Raw genomic sequence first — 25,898 nt, 5'->3', positions numbered from 1 at the left:
ACAGCAACTGAATGTGAATCCACTGGGGCTCCTTCCTTCTAGGTCTTCTCTTCACAAAATAGATAAATTCCAAACTATGAATGAAACTCAGGAGAGCAAACAGTGACCCTACTGGACATGTAGGTATACCTCGGAGAGGGCAGAATGCATTGGGACAACCTAGGTTATATATTCATTTCCCAACATCCCCACCCCTTCACCCCTCCACCCCGTACCTGTGTGTCTCTCTCATTAAACAGCTATTGCTCATTGATTTTCCTCTTAGACCTTATGGTTACAGCAAGAAACATCTGGGAACTACTTCAGTAGATCATCTTTAAGATGATCCCTCCTTCCTCCCTTCCTTGCTTCCCTCCCTCCCTGCAATAACTACTTACTGCCAGCCTACTATGTGCCAAGGAATTAAGTAAGCAAAACCGAACACAGCATTTGTCCTCATGAAGTATATGATCTAGTTCTAAGTCATCACAGACTGAATGAAACAAGAACAACTAGTATCCAAATGAATCTACATGCTCACTACTGTTACCCCTATTGTATACCTAATGTGGCTGAGCATTGGACAGAGTCAGTTACTTGCTGAGGTTTACAGAGCCAGAAAGGACAAAGACTAAAATCTGAGCCTACGTTTGTCCTACTCCAAAGCCCGGTGCCATTTCCACTCTGCGGTCCCGCTAAATTAAGAAACGGGTTAAATTGATACTGAATATGTATTATATCTCACTAGCAGAGTAACTTATTTGTATTTAATCAAGGGTAACAGCAGTGTATTATATTCACTGCTTGTTATGTTTTTGAAGGGCTGGTTTCAAAGTTTTTATCAGAATAAATTTAAAATTCTGGGAAACTGTCTGAAATCCACAAATCCTTAAAATACTTTTACCCCTCAACTTTGAGATAGAAATAAACTTCATTTAATAGAGAGTGCCCTTGAGGGGTGCCTACCTGTCTCAGCTGGTTAAGCATCTGACTCTTGGTTCTGGCTCAGGTCATGCTCTCACGGTTCCTGAGATTGAGCCCCAAGTCAGGCTCTGCACTGTCAGCCTGGATTCTCTCTTTCTCTCTCTCTCTGCCCCTCACCCATTCATGTTTACTCATTCTCAAAATAAACTTTAAAAAAAATGGAGTGTCCTTGACCTGACCCAGAAGTTCAATGAGTAGATGTCTCTGCAAAGGTTTGTACATAGGCTATTAGGAGTCTGGCTGTGTTTCAGGCTGGAGGTAGTAAGGCAAGAGTAAATTTAGGCTATAAAAGTCAAGTCCTAATACAAATCTCCACACCGCAAAGGAAACTCCCAGGTGAATTTCTTTAAAAAATAAATGTTTATTTTTGAGAGAGGGAGAGCTTGAGCAGGGGAGGGGCAGACACAGAGAGAGAGAAACCTAGGCAGGCTCTGCACTGTCAGCATGGAGCCCGACACAGGACTTGAACTCACAAACCATGAGATCATGACCTGAGCCAAAATCAAGAGTCAGATGCTGAAATGACTGAGTCACCCAGGTGCCCCACTTTTTAAGTAGGCTTCTTGCCCAGTGCAGAACCCAATGCAGACCTTGAACTCACAACCCTGAGATCAAGACCTGAGCTAAGATCAAGAGTCGGACAATTCACTCTCACCACTATTATTCAACATAGTATTGGAAGTCTTAGCCTCAGCCATCAGACAACACAAAGAAATAAAAGGCATCCAAATCAGCCAGGAGGAAGTTAAACTTACACTCTTCGCAGATGACATGATACTCTATATGGAAAACCCAAAAGACTCCACCAAAAAACTGCTAGAATGGATTCATGCATTCAGCAAAGTTGCAGGATATAAAACCAATGCACAGAAATAGGTTGCATTCCTACACACCAACGATGAAGCAACAGAAAGAGAAATCAAGCAATCAATACCATTTATAATTGCACCAAAAACCATAAAATACCTAGGAGTAAATCTAACCAAAGAGGTGAAAAATCTATACACTGAAAAGTATAGAAAGTTCATGAAAGAAACTGAAGAAGACACAAAAAAAATGGAAAAAGGTTCCATGCTCCTGGATAGGAAGAACAAATATTGTTAAAATGTCAATACTACCCAAAGCAATCTACATTTTGAATACAATACCTATGAAAATAACACCAGCATTCTTCACAGATCTATAACAAACAACTCTAAAATTTGTATGGAACCAGAAAAGACCCCGAATAGCCAAAGAAATCTTGAAAAAGAAAACCAAAGCAGGAGGCATCACAATCCCAGACTTCAAGCTGTATTGCAAAGCTGTAATCATCAAGAAAGTATGGTACTGGCACAAAAACAGACACTCAGATCAATGGAACAGAATAGAGAACCCAGAAATGGACCCATAACATATGGCCAACTAATCTTTGACAAAGCAGGAAAGAACATCCAATGGAATAAAGACAGTCTCTTAAGCAAGTGGTGCTGGGAAAACTAGAGAACAACATGAAGAAGAATGAACCTGGACCACTTTCTTACACCATACACAAAAATAAACTCAAAATGGAAGAAAGACCTAAATGTAAGACAGGAGAAGAAAGCAGGTAAAAATCCCTTCGATCTTGGCCACAGCAACTTCTTACTCAACATGTCTCCGGAGCCAAGGGAAACAAAAGCAAAAATGAACTACTGGGACCTCATCAAAATAAAGACGTTCTGCACCATGAAGAAAACAATCAGCAAAACAAAAAGGCAACAGGATGGGAGAAGATACTTGCAAACGACATATCAGATAAAGGGTTAGTATCCAAGATCTATAAAGAACTCATCAAACTCAACACTCAAAAAAAACAAACAATCCAGTGAAGAAATGGGCAAAAGACATGAATAGACACTTCTCCAAAGAAGACATCCAGATGGCCAACTGACACATGAAAAAATGTTCCACATCACTCATCATCAAAGAAACACAAATCAAAACCACAATGACATACCACCTCACACCTGTCAGAATGATTAACAACGCAAGCAACAATAGATGTTAGCAAGGATGCAGAGAAAGAGGATCTCTTTTGCACTGCTGGTGGGAATGCAAACTGGTGCAGCCACTCTGGAAAACAGTATGGAGGTTACTCAGAAAATTAAAAATAGAACTACCCTATGACCCAGCACTTGCACTACTAGGCATTTATCCAAGGGCTACAGGTGTGCTGTTTTGAAGGGACACATGCACCCCCATGTTTAGAGCAGCACTATCAACAATAGCCAAAGTATGGAAAGAGCCCAAATGTCCATTCAAAGACGAATGGATAAAGAAGATGTGGTATATATATACAATGGAGTATTACTCAGAAATCAAAAAGAATGAAATCTTGCCATTTACAACTACGTGGATGGAACTAGAGGGTATTATGCTAAGTGATATTAGTCGGTCAGATAAAGACAAATATCCTATGACTTCACTCATAGGAGGACTTTAAGACACAGAACAGATGAACACCAGGGAAGGGAAGCAAAAATAATATAAAAACAGGGAGGGGGACAAAACATAAGAGGCTCTCAAATATGGAGAACAAACAGAGGGTTATTAGAGGGATTGTGGGAGAGGGGGATGGCCTAAATGGGTATGGGGAATTAAGGAATTTACTCCTGAAATCATTGTTGCACTATATGCTAACTTGGATAGAAATTTTAAAAATTAAATTAAATTAATTAATAAAGAAAAAGAGACACTTAATCTGAATGAGCCACCCAGATATTCCCACTTTTTTATTTTTTTTTTATTTTTACCAAGTGAATTTCTGATGTAGGGTCATAAGGTTGATAGACATATACAAACAGTGACACATTCTTTCTCACTAATAATTCTGATTAATACCCTCTCCGTGTGTGATGTCAGCAGGTGCTTTGCAGACAGAGGTAACCAAGCTTGGGGTATCAAGTCCATAATCCCGATCTGAAATCCCACACCCTTAGCAATATGGTCTAACTCTCCATTTCTGTGGGACACCTTCTGCCATGGGTCCCTTCCCATACACACCTATGCTTCAACCACAGCAGAAAGCAAACCACTTTCTAAATATTCCTCTAAGCTTCCAAACACTCTCTATAAACGATATATCCCTCTCCACCTTCTAACAGCCTGTAAGGCTCAATCACCCGCTCCTCTGTAAAATCTTATCCCTGTGGAAATTGATCCCTCCTTCTACTTAGTTTTCAGAGGATGTGCACAACTGTCTGGCGCCCTGCTCATCATTTGTCCTGACGAGGACAAGGTGCAGGGCATGGGGAAGGGAGCCTGGACTATGTCTTCACTCTTCAGACTTCTAGAGCCTAGTTCAGTGATGACCCAATAGAGGCAGTGAATGCATAGCAAATACAAGAATTAAGATACAAGGAAAGGAAATCCAGCCAAGAACCCAAACTCCACAAGTTTGCAGGTCAACAGCACAGGAGTCGTCAGCCCCACATTCTCGATCCACCACCAAGGTCATTGCTCTGTAGGGCCATGTGTTCCGTACTCTAAATTACCTTAAATCACTGATGTAATTCTCAGTTTGGGTTTCCAATTTGGAGTGAGACCCTTAAGGTACTTTTCATTATTTTTTTCTAAATCCCTTTTAATCATGTTTTAATACCCATCATGGGGCGCCTGGGTGGCGCAGTCGGTTAAGCGTCCGACTTCAGCCAGGTCACGATCTCGCGGTCTGGGAGTTCGAGCCCCGCGTCGGCCTCTGGGCTGATGGCTCAGAGCCTGGAGCCTGTTTCTGATTCTGTGTCTCCCTCTCTCTCTGCCCCTCCCCCATTCATGCTCTGTCTCTCTCTGTCCCAAAAATAAATAAACGTTGAAAAAAAAAAATTAAAAAAAAAAAAAAAATACCCATCAGAAGCTTGAAATTGAAATGTTGTGACCAGACTGCCCTGAGTTTTCTGGGCTACATGTGTACAGGGAGGGTCCCCTCAGATCTGTACTGTAACTATACTGATCATTTTCCTCGAGGAATGTGTGTCTTACTAGAGGCAGTATTATGAAACCAATAACACAGATAAAAGAATATGCCCAGACTGATGGTTACCAGAAGGGAGGTGGGTGGGGAGGGATGGCTGAAGTAGGTGAGCACTTGTCGTGATGAGCACTGAGTAATATTTAGAAATATTGAGCCATTGGGGCGTCTGGGTGGCTCAGTTGGTTGATCGTCCACCCCTTGATTTTGGCTCAGGTCATGACCTCACAGTCATGGTATTAATAGAGCCCAGCCTCAGGAACCATGTGAACAGCACTGAGCCCACTTGGGATTCTGTGTCTCCCTCTCTCTCTGCCCCTCCTCCACTCATGCTCTACGTCTCTCTCTCTCTCTCAAAAATAAACATTTTAAATAAATACATGCATACATACATAAAATATACCAAAGACAATGGGGCACCTGGGTGGTTCAGTCGGTTAAGCATCTGACTCTTGGTTTCAGCTCAGGTCATGATCTCACGGTTCATCGGTTGGAGTCCCACATCAGGCTCTGTCCTAACAACGCAGAGCCTGCTTGGGATTCTCTCTCTCCTTCCCTTCCTCCCTCCCTCCCTCTCTCTCTGCCCCTCCCCCCCCACTTGTGCTCTTTCTCTCAAAAAAAGAAAAAGTATATACATATATATATCTGTGTGTGTGCGTATAGATAGATAGATATGACAAATTCATATGTATGAGTAAAGAAACTCTCCCGGGGCACGTGAGTGGCTCAGTCAGTTAAGTGTCAAACTTCAGCTCAGGTCATGATTTCAGGGTTCAGGAGTTCAAGCCCCACATCGGGCTCTGTGCTGACAGCTCAGAGCCTGGAGCCTGCTTCGGATTCTGTGTCCCCCCTCGCTTTCTGCCCCTCCCCCACTCATGCTGTATCAAAAATAAACATTAAAAAATTTGTAAAAAAGAAAGCCTCTCCCAATCTCTGCTTCCAAGGACACAAAGTAACCAACGAAGACAGCGCTAGCCTTCCGCAAACGCCTTCTCTCATCCTCTGGTACGGAGTGTGTGTGGGGGGGGGGCCTCCTGCTATTTGGAGCTGAGACACATTCACCTATTCCCACTCCTGCTTTGTGCCTGGCAGTACTTTTCCGATGATGCCTCAAAGAGATGGCCCCCTGCTCCAGCGCTGGGTGGGCTTTGCCTCCTGGACAACATGGATCTTTTCTGCTCTCGCGGTGGCTTTAACCACAACCCTCCTTCAGTGTCCCAAGCATTGCAAATGAAAACCAGTTACAATGATCATCCTGAAGGTAAAAAGGAAGAGAATGCTTCAAGATGGCCACCTGTCACCTGACGGGAATGTGAGAGAAAGCAGAGCTGCAGGCCCTCAGGACCCCAAGCAGGGCCCTCTGCCTTGTGATCCTAGGACATGAATACCCCAGCAGTTTTAGGGCCTTGAATCCTATTTGCCCCATCGCCCCTAAGGTATATACCACCCCCCTTCCTGATATAGGATCCGGAGGGGCAACCATGGCTGTCTGCACTCTAGGCCTCTCTGCCACACTGAGCCTCACTGCCTCATGAGGTCCCAGTCATGTTCGGGTGGTTCTGGGGTCCCCCATACAGACCAAGTATGCTCCGGTGTGGAATCAGCGTCTGAGCTAAGGAAGACTCCCTGAGTGGTAGTGGTGGAAGTTTCCCCAGCACACCATGCCAACTGCACGTGACCTGCTTGCTAGGAGAAGATGCTTAGGGCTCCAGACACCACAGAGCAAGCGTGCTTCAGCCATAGCTCCATCTCCAGAGCACTTCTCAGACGAAAGGGCCATTCAAGGAGCATGATCGAGACTGAAAAGGGTAGGGCGTCTGGGTGGCTCAGTGGGCCAAGCGCCCGACTTCAGTTCAGGTCATGATCTCCCATTTTGGTCACATCCCCTGTCCCCCTCTCTCTCTGCCCACTCACACTGCCTCTCAAAAATAAATAAAACATTTTTTTTTAAAAAAAAGAGCATCTTTAATGTCACATTTTAAGTACAGGAAGTGCAAGCAGTGAAAGAATTTGTGGCCACTCACACAACCTATCACATAGACAAATCCAGATCTGTGCCCGTCAAGGTGACCTTATTTTCATCCCCAAGTCCATAAGTAAATAGATGAAATTATTCTTGCGTTTTACTCAGCCGCAGGTTTTCTAGTAAAATTTCAATGAGAAATGAAACGTGCGAGCTTGCAGGTCAGAGAGGAATGGGAAATTCTCTTTGCAAGTTGTCAGCCTCACTTCACCGGTAGGACTGGCCCAAAGTGCAAGGTCCAGCTTCGGTATTTCCTATTATTATTGACCTTCTGAGAGCCCACCCTCTGAGCTCATGCCTTCAGGCAACTCACTCAACGCACCTTTAAGAAATTCAGGAGTCATGGAGGCCAGTGGGAATTTTTAAGTCTCTGAAGTGCACAGACCATCCGCTGCCCTGTCTTCCTATCTCCAATCTGTGTTTGGCAAGTCAACTGAGCATTATAGCAGCCTCATCTGATACTTGTTAAATTCAGATTTCTTACCAATTAACTGTGTACGAGGCATTGCACTAAGAGTTTAGATGCCAGAAGACAGGAAAGAGGGAGGGCAGGGAGAAGGGCAGAAACGAACCTGCCTTCGTGCCTTGTATCTTTCCATTCAGTGGGATGTAACCCAGCCGCGTTTGCGAGAAATAAAGCTCAAGTACTTCATTTCCAAAATTAAGGTGAATTTTGCATTTTAGACCATCGCCACTGGAATCACTTTTAATTTCCAGAGTCTGTGTCCTCTGAAGAAGGTTTCAGAGCGACGGACTTTCTTCTTTTTATTATTGAAGTGTCACCAAGTTATTTTTAATTCTGACAGTGTCCTCAAGCTCCTTCTGAGGACATTAATTTCTTTGGGCAGTTGAAAAAAAAAAAGCCCAAATCAATTTCCTCTTACACAGAACCAGCCTCTCACTCAGCTTATACTTCAAAGGAAGGCTTGCTTCACCACCCAGAGCTGGGGCATCAGGAAACCAGGCTGAAAACATGGGCTAGTGTCATTGCCCCTAAAGTTTTTTTCTTTTAAAATCCACAAAGGCTGGTCCTCTACACGTTGAAACAATTCAAGTCCACTTTTAGCCTCTGGTCCATCTGTCATTTCAAATGCTTTTCTGGGTTTTCTGCTCTATTTAACTGTAGGCCTTGGGAGGATTTTCTTGTTGTTGCATTGGTTTTTTTGTTTTGCTTTGTTTGTTGGTTTTTGGTTTTTTTTTTTTTTTTTTTTTTGACAACTCATGGTATTTGTGCCCTTGTGGACATTTTCATTTTAATAGGCTACCTTTAGATTCCCCGCCCTCACAGACATCACAGCCTTCAAAATTCATGTGAGGGGCACCTGGGTGGTTCAGTCAGTTAAGCGTCAGAGTTAGGCTCAGGTCACGTCTCATAGTTTGTGGGTTTGAGCCCTGTGTTGGGCTCTGTGCTAACAGCTCAGAGCCTAGAGCCTAGAGCCTGCTTCGGACTCTCTGTCTCTCTGTCTCTCTCTCTCTCTCTCTCTCTCTCTCTCTCTCTCTGCCCCTCCCCCGCCCACACTCAGTCTCCCTCTCAAAAATGAATAAACATTATTTATTTATTTATTTATTTATTTATTTATAAATAAAATTTGTGCAAGATTAACTCTATTGATGAGATTATATACAATACATTAAGAAAGATTTTAGTGGAGTGTGCCTATTCTCAAGGCAGATGCCATTAACTCAGAAGTTCAGAGCAAATGAATTTTACCTAGTTTTGCTAATCAGTTTAAAATCCTTACATTTTTCCAAAGCCCTGCAGATGGCCCACAGGTATGTGAAAATGTGCTCATTTTAATCATCTGGGAAATGCAAATGAAAACCACAATGAGACGTGATGACCTCACACCTGCCACAAGGGCTACAGTAATAACACAAGAAACAATAGGTGCTGGGGAGGATGTGGAGAAAGGGGAAAGCCCATGCACTGTTGCTGGGAATGCAAACCCGTGCAGCCACTCTGGAAAACAGTATGGAGGTTCCTCAAATAGAATTACCATATGATCCCGCAATTCTACCTCTGAGTATTTATCCAAAGGAAGCTAAAACACGAACTTCAAAAGACACTTGCAAACCAAGGTACTGCAGCATTATTTACAATAGGCAAGACACAGAAACAAGTAGGTGTCCCTCATTGGAGACACACACACACACACACACACACACACACACACACACAAAATGGAATATTTTTTCACCATAAAAAGGAAAGGAATCTTACCATTTGTGACAACACAGATGAACCTTGAAGGCATTTTGCTAAGTGAAATAAATCAGACAGAAAAAGACAATACTATATGACCTCACAAGTGGAATAAAAAAGAGAGAAAACCAACACCCACCCACACATCAAAAAAAACACAAAAACCTAAACTCCAATACAGAGAACAGACTGGTGATTGCCAGAGGCCAGGGTACAGTGAGGGCAAAACGGGTGAGAAAGGTCACAGGTACAAATTTTCAGTTATAAAATAAGTCACGGGGATGTCGTGTACAACACGGCAACTACAGTTAATAATACTGTATTGTAGGGGCACCTGGGTGGCTCAGTCGGTTAAGCGTCCGACTTCAGCTCAGGTCATGGTCAGGTCTGTGGGTTTGAGCCCCGCGTCGGGCTCTCTGCTGACAGCTCAGAGCCTGGAGCCTGTTTCCAATTCTGTATCTCCCTCTCTCTGACCCTCACCCGTTCATGCTCTGTCTCTGTCTCAAAAATAAAAAATAAGCATTAAAAAAATAATAATAATAATACTGTATTGTAGACTTGAAAGTTGCTGAGAGAGTAGATATTCTAAGTTCTCAATGTGAGAAAAATTTGTAACCGTGTGGTGACAGATGTTAACTAGATTTAACCGGTGATCATTTTATAATATGTACAAATAGCAAATCACCAGGTTGTACACCTGAAACTAATGTCCTATGTCACTTCTATCTCAATGAAAGTGCCCTTCTTAGACCCTCACAGAAGACAAATATCAACTAGGAAGTTTAATAATTTTTCCTAAAAAAAAAAAAAAATAGAAGCTCCAATAAGTCTCAGGCAAAATTCTGGAAGTTGTAGATATTATTATCCCTAGGACCCCCTCTTGAGAAATCAGAAGGAAAATTAATTCCCACTCACCCCCAGACCATATTCAAGTGAAACCCCACGTTATTGTGGACCAAGTGAGGGAACTGTATTTTGTCTACTGATTTTTTAACTGTTTGCATAAGCAAGTGTTAAGTGTAGCTTATCTTTCATCATGGAGGTAGACATTCAATACTGCTTTCTTTTTTTTCCCTGAAATAGCTTTATCTGTATTTACCATTCAATTTACTAGTTATTAATAGTTACTGAACATCAAGTGTGGGTCAGGCACTGTACCAGACAATGAGAACACAATGATTAACAGATCTTAGACCTGCTTTCAAAGAGTCTCGAAGATAAATGTTAGCAGTAAACAGTCTTAAATGTGATTTTCTGCTGACACGCATTTCTTTGCAGGGAGGAGACAATGGTCATGGACAGAGAGCAAAGTAAGCTTAGGCAGAAACTTTGGATACTGGGTGTTATTCAAGTGTGTGGGATTATAAAAGGAAAGGTTCTTTTGAATCCACACTGAACCAGGTTCAAAAAAGGTTATTTTTTTTAATGTTTACTTTTGAGAGAGATTGCAAGGAAGGGCAGAGAGAGAACAGGGGCGGGTTAGACAGAGGATCTGAAGCAGACTCTGCACTGACAGCAGAGAGCCCAATGTGGGGCTCAAACTCACGAACCATGGGATCCTGACCTGAGCTGAAGTCAGACACTCAAACAACTGAGCTACCCAGGTACCCCTAAAAAAGGTTATTATTGTAACAGTAACTTAGAACAACAAAAATACTATCAAGAGCCATCAAAGAAGTCTATGCTAAATCAACAATCAGCAGAAAGTCTGGAATACAGACTTATAAGGAGAGAATGAATGTATCAATAGGACAGGCATATGAGAAGTTACTCCAAGGTAAAGAAAATTTGCAAATAAATGAAAGGCAACATCATCAAGCCAATTAACAACAACCCACATGCTTATCCTTGGTTCTATAGCAGGGGGAATGCTGTTCTCTTTAAACTTCTTGGACTTAACTGATGGGAATATTCTAGTAATTGCTACCCAGAGCAAAAAAAAAAAAAAGAGAGAGAGAAGATGACACTGGCTGAGGGAGCAGAGAAGCTATCACAACAGCCTTGGATTTTATATTATATATATATAATGTATATACTAATATATATATATAATATATATTATATATTATATACATATATGGTATGTCAGAGGGCCAGTCCATATAAACTATAACAAAAGTTGCCTCCTATTCATAAGTAATCACAGAAAAGTCACTCTGAATAAACAATGCTCACCATGCACAATCTTATAGCTTATAAGATATCAGGCAGTGGATAAAAGCAGAAATGTAAATATTATCTGAAAATAGACATTCCCAGCACCACATAATTTATGTAACAAACATTTATATAGCACTTACTTTTCAAGCACTGTTTTTAAAACTTTAAAAATACTAACTTATCTTAGAGCTTGGGTGGCTCAATCAGCTGAGCGTCCGACTCTTGATTTGGGCTCAGGTCATGATCCCAGGGTCGTGGGATCAAGCTCCATGTCGGGCTCCACGCTGAGCATGGAACTTGCTTGGGATCTCTCTCTCTCTCCCCCTGCCCCTCTCTCCCACTTGCACACGTTCTCTTTAAAATAAAAATCTAAAAAATAAAATAAAATACTAACTTACTGATCTCCATGGCTACCGTATGAGGTAGGTACCATTACCTCCATGATACAGATGAGTAAACTGAGGCACAGAGAAGTTAACTAAATTTTCCAAGTACAAGGAGCTGGTCAATGGTAGATCCAGGATGGAAACCCAAGCAGTTTGGCTCTGAAACTCACATGCTTCACATTCTACCTCCTGGGGGGTCGCTTAGGAGTGTGACTAGAAGGAGAACCTGATAGTATCCTCTGAATGCTGCCCTCGGAAGATGCTCTAAGTCAAAGGGAAGAGCAGCACTAATGTCCATCCCACCACCTACTGAGTGCTTTCCATACCAGCACCATAGAAACATTCACGCTCTCTTTCCCCAAACGTGACATAGACTCTACGCATATGAAGATTGCAGGCAATACATCAATGCAGTTTGGTTGAGGTTCATGGGTGTGGCAGCAGACACGGTATTTTGACTTCACCTCTATTTCAGGCCCCTGGAAGTTGCCTTCTTAACTGCAGAGGTTGGAAAACTAAAACAGCATTCCCGGAATCCCCTGCAGCTATGGTGCAAGCAGGTGACCTATGTGTTTGCAAAGAGACACGCCTTCACAAAATTCCAGTGGGGGAGGGGTGCTGGGGTGGCTGAGTGAATTAAGCATCCCCGCTTCAGCTCAGGTCATGATCTCGCTGTTCTTGCGTTCGAGTCCCACATCAGGCTCTCTGCTGTCAGCACAGAGCCTGCTTCAGATTCTCTGTCCCCCTCTCTCTCTGCCTCTCCCCTGCTCGCGCTCTCTTCTCCCCCTCCCTCTACAATATAAAAAAAATTTTTTTTTAATTTCAATGTGGGAATAAACAGTGTGATCCAGTGCCCCAGAGTGGGAGTTCAGATTTCCTGACAAGGCTGGAGGTGGTGAAGGTCCTCTGTGGCAGCTATAACGGAGCGATGATGTTCTTGCCAAAAGCAGGGTCCGTGATTGGGGCTATTTCTCCTGGTTATGTACTTCCTAGCTGCCAGGATTCCTGGATTATCGTTCCCAAGGTGAGTTCTCTGGGCCTTCTAGAAATCCTGGGAGCTTTCAAACACCCTTTAATAAAAATTCTTCCTGTTTAAACCAGCTGGAGTGGATTCTACTGTCTCAGCTAATTAGCTTTACTTCTATAATCTAATACAGACACACATACATGTGTATGTAAAGGCTAATACATCCAATCCCAAGATTTCACAAAAATCATTACTTTGCATGAATCTCATGTTAAACAGAACAACAACAAAAAAAAGTGGTCAACTTTAAGAAAATATTTTAGAACGGGGGATGAAGCACACAAACTTTGGAGCCAAGCCGCTTCGGTTTCAATCCTGCATCTACCATTGACCGGCTCCTTGAACTTGGAAAATTTTAATTAACTTCTGTACAAATGACTGGAATAGAAAACAGGATATCCATGCCTCATATTCCTCAGTAATAAAAAGTATCGCTTCCCCAATTCTACCTGTGACATGTGACAGAGAGGTGTGGTCACCTGCCCAACATCACACACTAAGTGAACATGAACCCAGGTCGGTCTCTCTTAATGACCAATATTTGTAGCAGCACAGTCCTCTGGAGTTGGAGTCGCCCAATACAGCTGATAACAGTGTCAGTAGGGTTTACAGCTCCCAGCACCATGAGTTTGATTAGTTTTCAGAGGATATCAATAATCACTGAGGACACTGGGAAAATACAAGTTTCTGAACCTACAGAAACCGGAAGCAGCTCCTGGTCTGCGGGAACCTCCCCACGTTAACTGTGGAGGTCCCATCAGACAGCTCACTGGCCTCCGAAAGAGGCAGCCTAGGTGCTGAACACCATCTGTGACCTCTATTTACTAACCATGAGTGGACATGGAATGTCTCTTAGTTACCTCCAGTTTCCTCTAAAATATCATTTCGAACACAAGTGTTCCTTCAACAACAATAAAGACAGCTCAGGAAAATCTCTCAGCATTTCTTAGAGGATGCTTACACTAGCTCTTGAAGGAAGACTGGACATTCCCAGATGGAAACAAACAAGAAAGATCAAGAATCACACAGGTAAAGGCATAGCTCACTGAGAAAATATTAAATAGAGAAGCACACGGGTGCCTAGGTGGCTCAACTGGTTAAGCGTCCAACATCAGCTCAGGTCATGATCTCCTCATTCACGAGTTCGAGCCCCACATCAGGCTCTGTAATAACAACTCAGAGCCTGGAGCCTGCTTCGGATTCTGCGTCTCCCTCTCTCTCCACCCCTCCTCTGCTTACGCTCACCCCCCTCTCTCTCTCTCAACATTTATTTAATGTTTAAATAAATAGTAAAAAAAAATTTTTTTTAAATAGCAAAGCATAGCTGAAACATGAAACAGGCTGGTTGAACAATACAAGAGAAGTCTGGCAAGTAATGGAAGTGAACCTACCAGGGCCTGCTGGCACAGATCCCATGCAGGGATTATCTGAAGGGTTTCAGCTGCATGCATGACCATTTCTCCATTGCAAAAGATGGCTTTGGGGCACCTGGGTGGCTCAGTTGGTTAAGCCTCCAATTCTTGGTATCAGTTCAGGTCATGATCTCAAGGTACATGAGTTCGAGCCCTGAGCTGGACTCTGTGCTGACAGCACAAAGCCTGCTTGGGATTCTCACTCTGTCTCCCTCTCTCTCTCTGCCCCTCCCCAGCTTGCTCTATCTCTTTCTCTCTCAAAAATAAATAAATAAACTTAAAAAAAAAAAAAAAGAGGCTGTGGAGACATGATGCCCCAGAGATGGGAAGCTGGTGAGATCAGCAGGAAGTGCAGTTAGGAGATAATCGTCAGAGATCCTGACAGCCTGAACCAGAGGGGCAAGAGGGGGATCAAGAAAAAGGGGTAAATATACACACCATTAAGGAAGTAGAGCCTCACCAGATTGCTGTTGTACTAAACTCAGCAGTGCCTGAGGGCCTCAGTCGGTTAAGCTTGCAACTCTTGGTTATAGCTCAGGTTATGATCTTATGATTCGTGAGTTCGAGCCTCACGCGGGGGCTCTGTGCTGACAGCACACAGGCTGCTTGGGCTTCTCTCTCTCTCCCTCTCTCTCTGCCCCTCTGCTGCTCATGTGCTCTCTCTCTCAAAATAAGTAAACATTAAAAAAATAAAATAAAATAAAGAATAAAAGAATAAAAGAAAAGAAAGAATTGGAAAGATGTTGGCCTAAGTATTTTTGAGAGGCTAATCCCTAGTTTATCCACTACCATCAAAAGGTGAAGAGGCACTTTTCCAACTCTTCTCCTCGGGGTGGTATCAGTGAGGTGGAATCTCAGAGAAGCAAGAGCGAGGCAGAAACCAAAGGGGAGCACATACGAGCCAGCAAGGGCTTCACCACAGACAACGCTGGCTGTGGGGTCTTCCGTGCCGTTCCCAGACAGGTTGTACCACCCCAACCCCCCCACCCCCCGCATCTTGGAATAGTCTGCAGGTAGGAGCAGAAAGGCAAGCCATTCATCTGGGGCTCTTCCTCTCCTCTCTTTGGTGGAAGTGCACTCCACTATGCTCACACTCCGGATTGTTCCCTGGCCCCTCCAGCAGCTCCAGGAAGGCAGAGCCCCTGAAATCGCTCCTGTCAGTGGGAGCTGTGTGTGGGACGGGGGGGGGGGGGGGGCAGGGAACCCAGAGATGTATGCATCAGAAGCAAGAAAGCCTGGGCTTTCTTCCCCACAAACAGCATCAACGGACACCCAGGCAGCTCTGCCTGCAAATCTGAGGTCCATGGTGTAGACAGGGCTAAGCTGACCTGGAATGGTCCATCAATAGGACTGGAGACCATACGTAGCCCTAAAATTTTTATATGGCCATAAATTTTCTGTAAAAATCCCGATGTCTTCTCTATCGTCTAAGCTCAAAGTTGAGTTTCTGCCTAAGTCTGTCTTCTAGAAGGGGCGACATCTTTCATGTAACTATTCAGAAATTTATTCAATAGTTATCTTTATTTTTTAATGTTTATTTATTTTTGAAAGAGAGAGTGCACACAGGGGAGGGGAAGAGCGAGGGAGACAGAGGATCCCAAGCAGACTGACAGCGCAGAGCCCCACGTGGGGCTCAAACTCACAAATGCGAGATCATGACCTGAGCCGAAGTCAGACACTTAACCAACTGAGCCCCCCAGGAGCCCCTAACACTTTTCTTTCAAGAACAACTGATCTTGAGGCTAAGTACATTTGTTACAGAAAATATATTCACCAGAATATTTCATAGCAAAAACAGTTCTGCCTGTGAACAATTTCAATAACAGGAGCTTAAATGTACTTGACAACCCCGTGACAATGAACTATCAACCCTGACACCTGTGACTTTGTTATAATATTCCCTCATTAAGAACTTACTTTGAAAAAAAAAAAACCTCCCTCCTGGAAAAAAGTTCATTTTTGTTGGTAAAATAAATGCACTTCCATAGGTTTCATCTCGATGGAAAACACAAGAGCCGCCTGGGTGGCTCAGGTGGTTAAGCAACCCACTTCAGCTGAGGTCATTACTTCAAGGTTCCTGAGTTCAAGCCCCACATTGGGCTCTGCCCTGGCAACACAGAGCCTGCTTCAGATCCTCTGTCTCCCTCTCTCTCAGCCCTTCCCCTGCTTACACATTCTCTCTCTCTCTAAAATAAATACTTTTAAAAAATAAAATAAAGTAAAATACAAAATCTCCTTCTTCCACACCTGTAAAAACTACACACAGTACACAGGACTAATGATTTGTGGGAATAAAATTCTGCCCATAAATAAGTGAAAATTTTGAGAAAGACGTTAATATCGAGTGAGTTAACAGTATGCGGAGATGCTCTCAAATTGAACTAGAGCCAATAAAGCAGGAACTGAATGCTATATACAATATTCCCAGACCCCTGTGTGAGAGGAGTGGGGTATGGACCCACATACACAGAAGAGAAAGAACAATGGCAAGGAACTTTCAGAGGATTTTACTAAAACACTTCTGTATTTCCATTCTTTCCCAAATTGTGCTGTCAGAAGTTTAGAATTAAAATGAATCTAAAAATACTTTAAATGGAGAGCTACGAAAGGTAGTCAAAACCAAGATGTTTAATAATTCATTAGGTAGAAATCTAATTATCTACATCCTGCTAGAATAAAGACTGTGTGAACAGAAGGGTTTGATTAGCTTTAGAGGAGTAAGTCTCATACGACAGAGGGAAAACCAGGGGAAGGAGAGATGGAAAATGTAGACTGCTTTCATCGGTTTCAGTTCAGGAAGTCTGGGTGAAAACAGAAATCGGCATTTTGTCAACCTTCCGATGACTCTCATGCAGTGGGTTAGGGCCACACTTTGCTAAAGACTGACCAAAAAAAAAGCTCCAATTCTCACAGAGACTCTCTGCGTACCACCCAGAACAATGCTGTTCTGTCCCTAGGAATCCCAGTTCTCGGGATCCCGAGGCAGATTCTACTGTGGACCATTACACTGTCTCCCCTTGTTCCAACCCATCCTTGTTTAACAGATTTCTTATGATTGGCTTCTCTCATGGCATGCCTAAGAGGAAAAAAGTGGACTTCTCTGTCAACATTGGCATTTGAAGTTATTTGAATGCCCTTCTCATCATAAAATAATAAATCAGCACTTGGTTTATACATCAGTCTCTCTTGGCTCAGTTAATGTGATTCTCTACCCCTGAAACTTAGGTTCAATGTCAGGTAATTGTCAAAATTAGGTATGTGAGTTCTCAAAGCTGAAGTTTTTTTGCTACTCTCCCAGAGCGGCGGGTATTTGGGGTTTTTTTTGGTCTTTTGTGTGTTTGTTTGTTTTGACTTTGTTTTTCAGGAGTTTTTTTTGTTTTTGTTTTGCTCTGTTATTGTTTTTGTTTTCATCAGTCTGACACCCTTTTCCATTTTTCTGTACAGCATCTTGAATTTTTCATGAGGAAATCAGATATTTATCCAAGGGATACAGGTATGCTGTTTCGAAGGGGCACACGCACCCCTATGTTTCTAGCAGCACTATCCACAATAGCCAAAGTATGGAAAGAGCCCAAATGTCTATCAGTGGATGAATGGATAAAGAACATGTGGTATACATATATACAATGGAGTATTACTCGGCAATCAAAAAGAATGACATCTTGCCATTTGCAACTACATGAATGGAACTGGAGGGTATTATGCTAAGTGAAATTAGTCAGTCAGAGAAAGACAAAAATCCTATGACTTCACTCACATGAGGACTTTAAGAGACAAAACAGAGGAACATAAGGGAAGGGAAACAAAAATAATCTGAAAACAGGGAGGGGGACAAAACAGAAGAGACTCATAAATATGGAGAAGAAACAGAGGGTTACTGGAGGGTTTGTGGGAGGGGGGTGGGCTAACTGGGTAAGGGGCACTAAGGAATCTACTCCTGAAATCATTGTTGCGCTATATGCTAACTAATTTGAGGTAAATTTAAAAAAATTAAATTAAATTAAAAGTCTCTTAAAAAAATAAATAACGGCAAGAAAAAGGGAGAGTTCTATCACTGCTTGAATCCTGGACACAAGGTGGTCCTACACATAGCCTTGGTCTTCTCTGAGCCAACCAATTCCTTTTTTTGAGTCTCCTTGAATTGGAGCTCTTCCACTCACTAAAGCAGAGTCCAGTAAGACAACACCTCTGTTATCTTCACATACAGAGTTTACCTTTCATTCAACAGCAACAATTAGGTCCAAAGATCTATCACTTGCTCACTTCCAGCCTCCTAGGAAGCATAGACTACTACCTGGACACTAAGGGCACGCCACATGTCCTCCATTTGAGAATAAGGTGAACATGGGAAGGGGCGCTAAAAAACGATACCACAGGCTTAGGACTTTTCTTTACCAAAGACCCCAGACATGCTTCAACATGAGGAGGGAACTCATGTATGAGGTGTTCTCCAAACCTTTCTATCTTGCTCTGTTTCATCGGTGTTTCATGCTTACGGCTTAGAAATATTTCTATTAAAAATGAGAGGGAGCTCACCACTCAGTACCCCCAACAGGAAAGGAAAATGGTGGCTGTCACTGCAGTCAATCCATCACCTCAGTTATGGGAAACAGAAGCAGGGGTTACTCGTCCACAGGAAAAGCAATGGCCAGATTAACTCCACAGACTGTAACTGCGGCCAAATTCTTTTTGTCCACCCTTTTGAAGTTAGGTGATCTTTGCCGCTTATGTACACGAAGCAATTAAAAGCATAAAAAAAAAAGAAAGAAAAAAAAGAGAAAAGTTTCATCAACATATTGCAGAGAAACCAAGGAAAACAATTTTGCTCCAGAAAAACGATGCACCGAACAAGAAACGACTCAGCGTGTTAAACGGACGTTTGATTCCCTGCCAGAAAGGCTCCCACAGTCAAGGTGGGACTAGGTTGCAAAATATAACGGTACCAGTCATAGAAAGCCAGTGATATTTAGGAAACGTCCAGCCTCATGAAATAACTAAACGTGGCATCATGTTTATACTCAAAACTCTCTTTCCCCGTTGCAAAAAAAAAAAAAAAAAAAAAAAAAAAAAAAAAGACCTGACTCAGAAAAGAGGTAACAGCTCATCAAAAAAGACAGACGTTCAGAAGCGACAGCTCACTGGTGTCTACTCGCAAGGCTATAAAGCATGCACACGCTGTCTTCTCTACCAGAAAAGACTGCAAAAACAGTAAAATTAGCACCAAGATGAAAGCGGAGCTGATGCGACCATGTTGCAAACGTCCAGGGAGAGTGTTCTGTCGGATAACTGGGCGGGAAAAGACTAATACTGCATTTGCGCTGGAATTCATACCGGCATACGGCTAACAGCAGAATGGGAATCTATACCAACGGGTAATCTCAGCTTCAGAACAGAGTCCGCAAGAGGAGTAACGATGCAAGATAACCCATAGTATCTGTGTTGGTAAAAACCAAACCAGGAAAAACCACACAAAAATATTCTGCACCTTCTCGGATTCCCTCACCGTCTTCCTCCTGTGCCTCTCTTGGTGAGCACCGCATCCACACACAGGCATCCCTCCATTTTCAGGCTTGGGAAAAAAAACAACGTATTGCGTGGCTCTGTGTCTGGATTCCTGAGCAGCCACTGAGAGTCAGGAGTACACGGCATCAGCACCCCCATGGGAAAAAACGTCCTCCATGAAAAAGTAAGAGGAAGCTGGAAAGCTATGTTCCTCTTTCTCTTTCTTTCCACGAACTACCCCAAAGAATGGTTCCTCCTTTGCAAGAAGCCCCAGAACAGTGTGCTTCATGCCAGCTCACTGTTAAACAGCAGCTAGTGTGTGGATACGTGGCATTCAACAGCATCACGTCGCCTTCTCTCTTGCCTTGTTCACCTCCATGCCCCAGGATGGTGCACACCCCGGACACACAAACAGCACTCTGAGCACTGCCTTCAGCTCTCCTTTCGGGAAGCTGTAAGAGCGGGGCATTGTTGAAGCTACCACGCTGGAAACAGTGAAATCTCCCTGCACGCTATCGCCAATCATCTTATTAATATAATTCATAACTTCGGAGCACATGGGTAGCTCAGTCAAGCGCCCGACTTCGGCTCAGGTCATGATCTCACAGCCCGTGAGTTAGAGCCCCACGTCAGGCTCTGTGCTGACAGCTCAGAGCCTGGAGCCTGCTTCAAATTCTGCGTCTCCCTCTCTCTCTGCCTCTCCTCCACTCACACTCTCTCTCTCAAAAATAAACATTAAAAAAATAAATAATAAAATAAAAAATTTATAATTAATGATTTCCCTTCTAATATTCAACAGTATAGCAGGGCTTTGCACTTTAACCTGGAGACAGCAAACTAGTCCTCATTTACACAGGCCTTCTGAAATGCCCCCTTTCTATTTTTATTACCAGTAAGTGCAAGGAATACACTTGTGCTTGAGCTATATATTGTTCCATAGCAAACCACCCAAAATGAAATGACTTAAGGCAAAGATGAGGGGGTCTGGCCCTCATGGTTCCAATCCTGGCAGCCGCAGCTGGAGTCACTCGAGTGGCCAAATTCAGCTGTCGGCTGGGTTAGTATGATGGGAGAAGATGGGAGTCAGTAGGCAAAGAGGGCAAGGTTAGGGTCTGAGGTCCCTGGGTGGGGAAAAACACCTATTTTGGAAAGGTGCTGGGAGCGTCTGACCACAGCAAACCCCCTCAGGCGAGAGGTTCCTCTTCAGAATGTAACAGAGCCCACCTCCTCCCCCAAGGGTTTCCCTCAGGAATTTGACAAAAGACCTAAGTATGGCCATAGACCACCCCTCACGCAATGCAATGGAGCCAGTCAGGAATGGGCAGCCCAGCACCTGGAGCTATCAAACCAATAAAGGGTAGAACCTGAGAAGGAACGAGGGGGACGGGAAGGGTGGGGGTTGCTGACCAGAACCTTATAAAACAAGGACCCTGGCCTAGCGTCCTCAGGCATTCATTTTCCAATGTCCCCTCTCTATAAAGAGAGCTTTCCTACTACTCTTCCTCTCTGATCTTATATTCTAATAAACCTTGGCCTGCTGCTCATTTTGTGTCCACCTCTTCGTTCTTCCAAGGGGCGAGACAACGAATCCTGGGTATTGTGGTAAAAAATCCTGCAACACTAGAAGATCCAAGAAAGTGTCACTCACCTCTCTGGGCCTCCCCACGCCTTTGCAAGGTGGCTCACCTCCCCCAGGTGAGCTGCGGCCTCCTCACAGCAGTGTGTGCTCAGGGTAGTCTGATCTCTCACAGGCAGGCTGGCTTCCAAGAAGAAACAAAAGCTACCAGTTCTCTTATGGCCTGGCCTCTCAAGCCCCAGAATTCACTTCCATCGACTCTTATTGTTCAAAACAACTCACAAAGGCAGCCGTGACTCAAGGAACAGGAAAGATATACTATCTCTCGATGTGATAATGGCACCTCTCCAGACAGAGGGAGGTATGCAGGGCTCCATCTTTGATGACCATAGACTATGGTGATCTCCGGACCTGCCTGCAGAGTAAAAATCATCCCGGGACCTTGAAAAACTCTAAGAGCCGCACCTAAAGCCAATTTAGGGCACACCCTAAACCAATTAATTCACAATTGGGTAGGTGTAGACCACAGGCTTCTGTTGTTGTTTTTAAGCTCCCCAGGTAATTCCAAAGTAAAGGCAAGTTTGGGTACCCTTGATCTACCAGAACTTGTGAGAAAAGAGATTTTAAAAAGCTGAAGATTCCACCTGGCAGGCCACAACTGTACATGGTTGTATGTCATTTCACCGTATGCACCGTGGCTTGTCTTGGGTTTAAAATTTAAGTGAAACACAGGGGCGCCTGGGTGGCTCGGTCGGTTAAGTGTGCAACTTTGGTTCAGGTCATGATCTCATGGTTCGTGAGTTCAAGCCCCACATCGGGCTCTATGCTGACAGCTCAGAGCCTGGAGCCTCTTCAGATTCTGTGTCTCCCTCTTTCTCTGCCCCTCCCCCACTCATGCTCTATCTCTCCCTCTCTCTCAAAAATAAATATTTAAAAAATTAAATTTAAATAAAATGTAAGTGAAACACAATCACTTCAAGCACGATAAAGCAGCTATGATGAGCCAACCTAGCATGCTTTTGGGGTGACCAACCTTCCCACGTGCCTGGGACAGAGTGGTTTCCCTGCAACACGTGGCTTTTAGTGCTAAAACCAGGACTGTCTGGTCAAAGTGGACAGTGGGTCACCCTCAACACTGCCTCCTCTGCCTCTGCTCTACCGGTCATGTTCTGGTGAGTTCTGTTTCTGAACAGCATTTCCACTGTTGCCAACTGACTTCCTTCAAAGTTATGACACTTTGAAGTGCTCGGCACGTTCAACTGCCCTACAACATTGGCATCACCAGGACCCTTGTTAGACACAAACATGTGGGGAAATTCAGACACTGAGTCAGAATCTCAGAGAGTAGGGCCCAGGAATCTGTGTTTTGAAAGCATGAATCTGAGAAACACTCGTCTGATCTGCCTGTGGTAAGATGCTTGTGTCTTCACCAATCTCCACCATCCCACACAAGGGACAATCAGGTTTCTGGTTTGCAGGAAGAGGTAGAAAGCCTAGCAGGAGGATTCAATCAATGCCAACTGACCAGCTACGTCTTGACCCAGAGCAGCCAGCATCTCCACTCATGTGATCATCATTTGGGGCTTACTTTTTTTTCCATTTATTGGAGGGGCTGTATAAAACAATTTGCACACCCACAACAGAGGCCGGGGTGTGAAGGGTGTTCCGAGCACAGCAGTCTGCAGTTGGCAAGGCCTGTGGCCTCCAGAACAGCCCAAACCCATCAATACAAGTCACGTGGTAACATTTTCTCCAACCTGGAAGTGGGGAAAAAAAAATCTTTCCCTTTAAGTTAGGCAAAAAAAATCTAGCTTTATCCGTGACCGGATGCTCGGTTTTCAATTTGAATTTACAGTAAGAATGATGTAGGTTGGGGGCGCCTGAGTGGCTCAGTTGGTGAAGCATCCAACTTCAGCTCGGGTCGTGATCTCGCAGTTCGTGAGTTCAAGCCCCGTGTCTGGCTTTGTGCTGACAGCTCACTCAGAGCCTGGAGCCTGCTTCGGATTCTGTGTCTCCCTCTCTCTGCCCCTCCCCTCCCTGCTCACGCTCTGTCTCTGCCTCTCAAAATTAAATAAACATTAAAAAAAATGTTTTAAAAAAGAAAGAATGATCTAGGTTTCAGAGATTTCAAAATTGGGCTCTTTTGAACCAATTTACCCAAGTACCTAAGTGTACCTCAGTACAATGAAGAGCTATCCCAAGCAAATCAACACCCTCAAATTTTAACCACCTTAAAACAAAAATAAACGTTTTAAGGACTTACCGGTTTATATTCAACTGATGCTAATCCACAAGGAAAAGACTCGAATGCAAGACACTTTGTTGGTCCTATTACTGCATAAATTGAAAGTAAAACAAAGGTATTTCTTCAAACCCTCACACACAGAATTTTTGCTAATCAGACTACTCTTCCTGCACACAGAACAGAAATTTTCAGGAGGACTTCCTCACCTGTCAATTAACCTATAACTTGATCCCTAACTCAGTAAGGCAAATGGAATTTAAAAAGCCCTTCTCAGAAGAACTCCTTTTTGATAAATGATGGCTTTTATTTCTCCCTGTTTCACAAACTTCCTATTTAAATTCAAAGATGATGTAGACTGGAAAAACACAGGCTCTCAGCAAACTCACTTTCCCGTGTGACGATCATGCAACAGATACGACTATGAGTTTTACTTTCCCCCACTAAGTTTTTTAAGGAGACATATTCCTTACATAAATACCCATACGCCAGTTTGTAATCACACGTATTGTCTATAGAAGACTCTCGTGTATTTTGCAAGTGACCCACAGTCATTAAAGCCTCTCTGATAAAATGGAAGTCATTCCATTTGTAGGGAGGCTACAGTGACTTGTATACTCGTGCCCCAGCCAAGAGAATCAGCCAGCTCTACTACTGAGAAATGAAAAGATTGCTTCCCCTGCCGCTTCCTCTACTTCCCAGCTGCCCAAGCACAGCTCAGCAACCTAGCATCTATCACTGATCCCTTCCCCCAAGGGAACCATCGTGAACCCCTACCTGGGCTTTGCCCTCCTGGACAGTAAATACCAAGATGGTGGCCTGGAGATTGGCAGAGTTGCACAAAGCCACCTGCACGGGATGAGTGGTCAGCTTGAGTCTCCAGAGGGCAAAGGTCGCAACAGGCAGGCTAAACTTGGCCATCCAATCCAAGGGTGTGAACTCAGAATCAAAACTAAACCCTCAGCCCCCAAGGATGGTGAGCTAGACAGATCCCTGAATAAGAACAATGGAAGGGCAATGATAGAGGCTGGAAGACAGGTCATGGCAGTGTCCCACATAAGGCAGTCTGCCTTACTTCAAAGCAGCTACTTAATGGAGTCTTGGATTTCATTCATAAAATGAGAGCAGGAAGTTCTACCTATTTCACAAAGCTGGTAGGAAAACCACACGTAATAACTCAAAGTGAACGTGATTTGTACATTGTAAGTATATGTGTAGACACAAGGGACTCTCACTAGTACTAAGTTCACATCATTCTTCCCAGCACTGGGGGAATTTGGGGGGGGGGGGGGACAGAGGTCTTGGGGTTGGGAGCCTGCACCAAAAGTGATCCCATGAATGTGTAGGTTCTAGTTGTCTATTTATCTGCCTCCCTAAGTAGACTGTGATTTCCTTGAAAGCAGGGACCGTGTGTTAGTCATCACTGTGTCTCCATTTACATAGGAAGATATTCAGTCACTGTTGATGGAATGCTGAATGAATAAATTCTGAATCTTCACTGTTATTCAGACTCCTGGCTGGCCGTGAATTACGTGCAGTGGAAAACCATGTGACATAATGTGAGAGAGGAAACTGCAAATGCCTGTGTGCCCAGGGACGGTTTCCCATCTGCCAAAAATGGCCACCACCTCACTTCCAGAGCATGGGCTCCTCGGGACAAAGAGCCTAAATCCTCAAAATTAGAAGCATGCCTTAACTTCAGTCAACATGGGAGGTATTGATAGTGAAATGCCCTGGAAGATCACAACAGCTAACCTTCGGAGGCTTATTACATGCCAGGCACTGCACTAAGAAGGCTCACCTCATTATCTCATTGAAAACTCACAATGACAATAGAAAGGAGCTTTTGTTCCTATCCACATTTTATAGATGAAGAAATGGAGGAACTCAGAGAGGTTCGGTGGCCTCCCCAAGCTCCATATGGTAGAGCCAGAATTGAACTCTCGCTCTGTTCTTCCTCCAAAGCCTATAGTCTTAAGCAATAGTAGACTTGACTGAAGAAAGAGAGGTCCTGTGCCTTCATCATTAATGAGAACGAGGTGCTCTCCTCTTGATTGGCCAAGCAAGCGATAATCTCTCCCCCTCCTCCATCTCTTCATTCTGTGATCCTGCACACATACCATGAGCCAGCCACTATGCTGGTGCTACAGACAGGACAGTGAATAGGGATAAGGGGAGGGGACTGACAAGCAAAGAGAGGTGAACTACAATGACGTGGTAGTGCTGGGGGTTCAATGTCAGTAGGGTGATGGGACATGGTGACACGGGAGAACCTTGTCAGGCCCTAATGCAATAAAGCAGGGCCAGTCGCTCAGGCCTGGCACCAGAAGGTCCTCTCTCCTCTTCCTGATTTCACTCTGTCCCTATGTCCACGGGCCTCTGCATGCTGCGGAGTTCCCATGTCTAGCTCAATGCC

Source organism: Prionailurus bengalensis, chromosome A1 (genome assembly GCF_016509475.1).
Source record: "Prionailurus bengalensis isolate Pbe53 chromosome A1, Fcat_Pben_1.1_paternal_pri, whole genome shotgun sequence".
NCBI classification, from domain to species: domain Eukaryota; kingdom Metazoa; phylum Chordata; class Mammalia; order Carnivora; family Felidae; genus Prionailurus; species Prionailurus bengalensis.
This window is presented reverse-complemented; position numbering follows the sequence as displayed.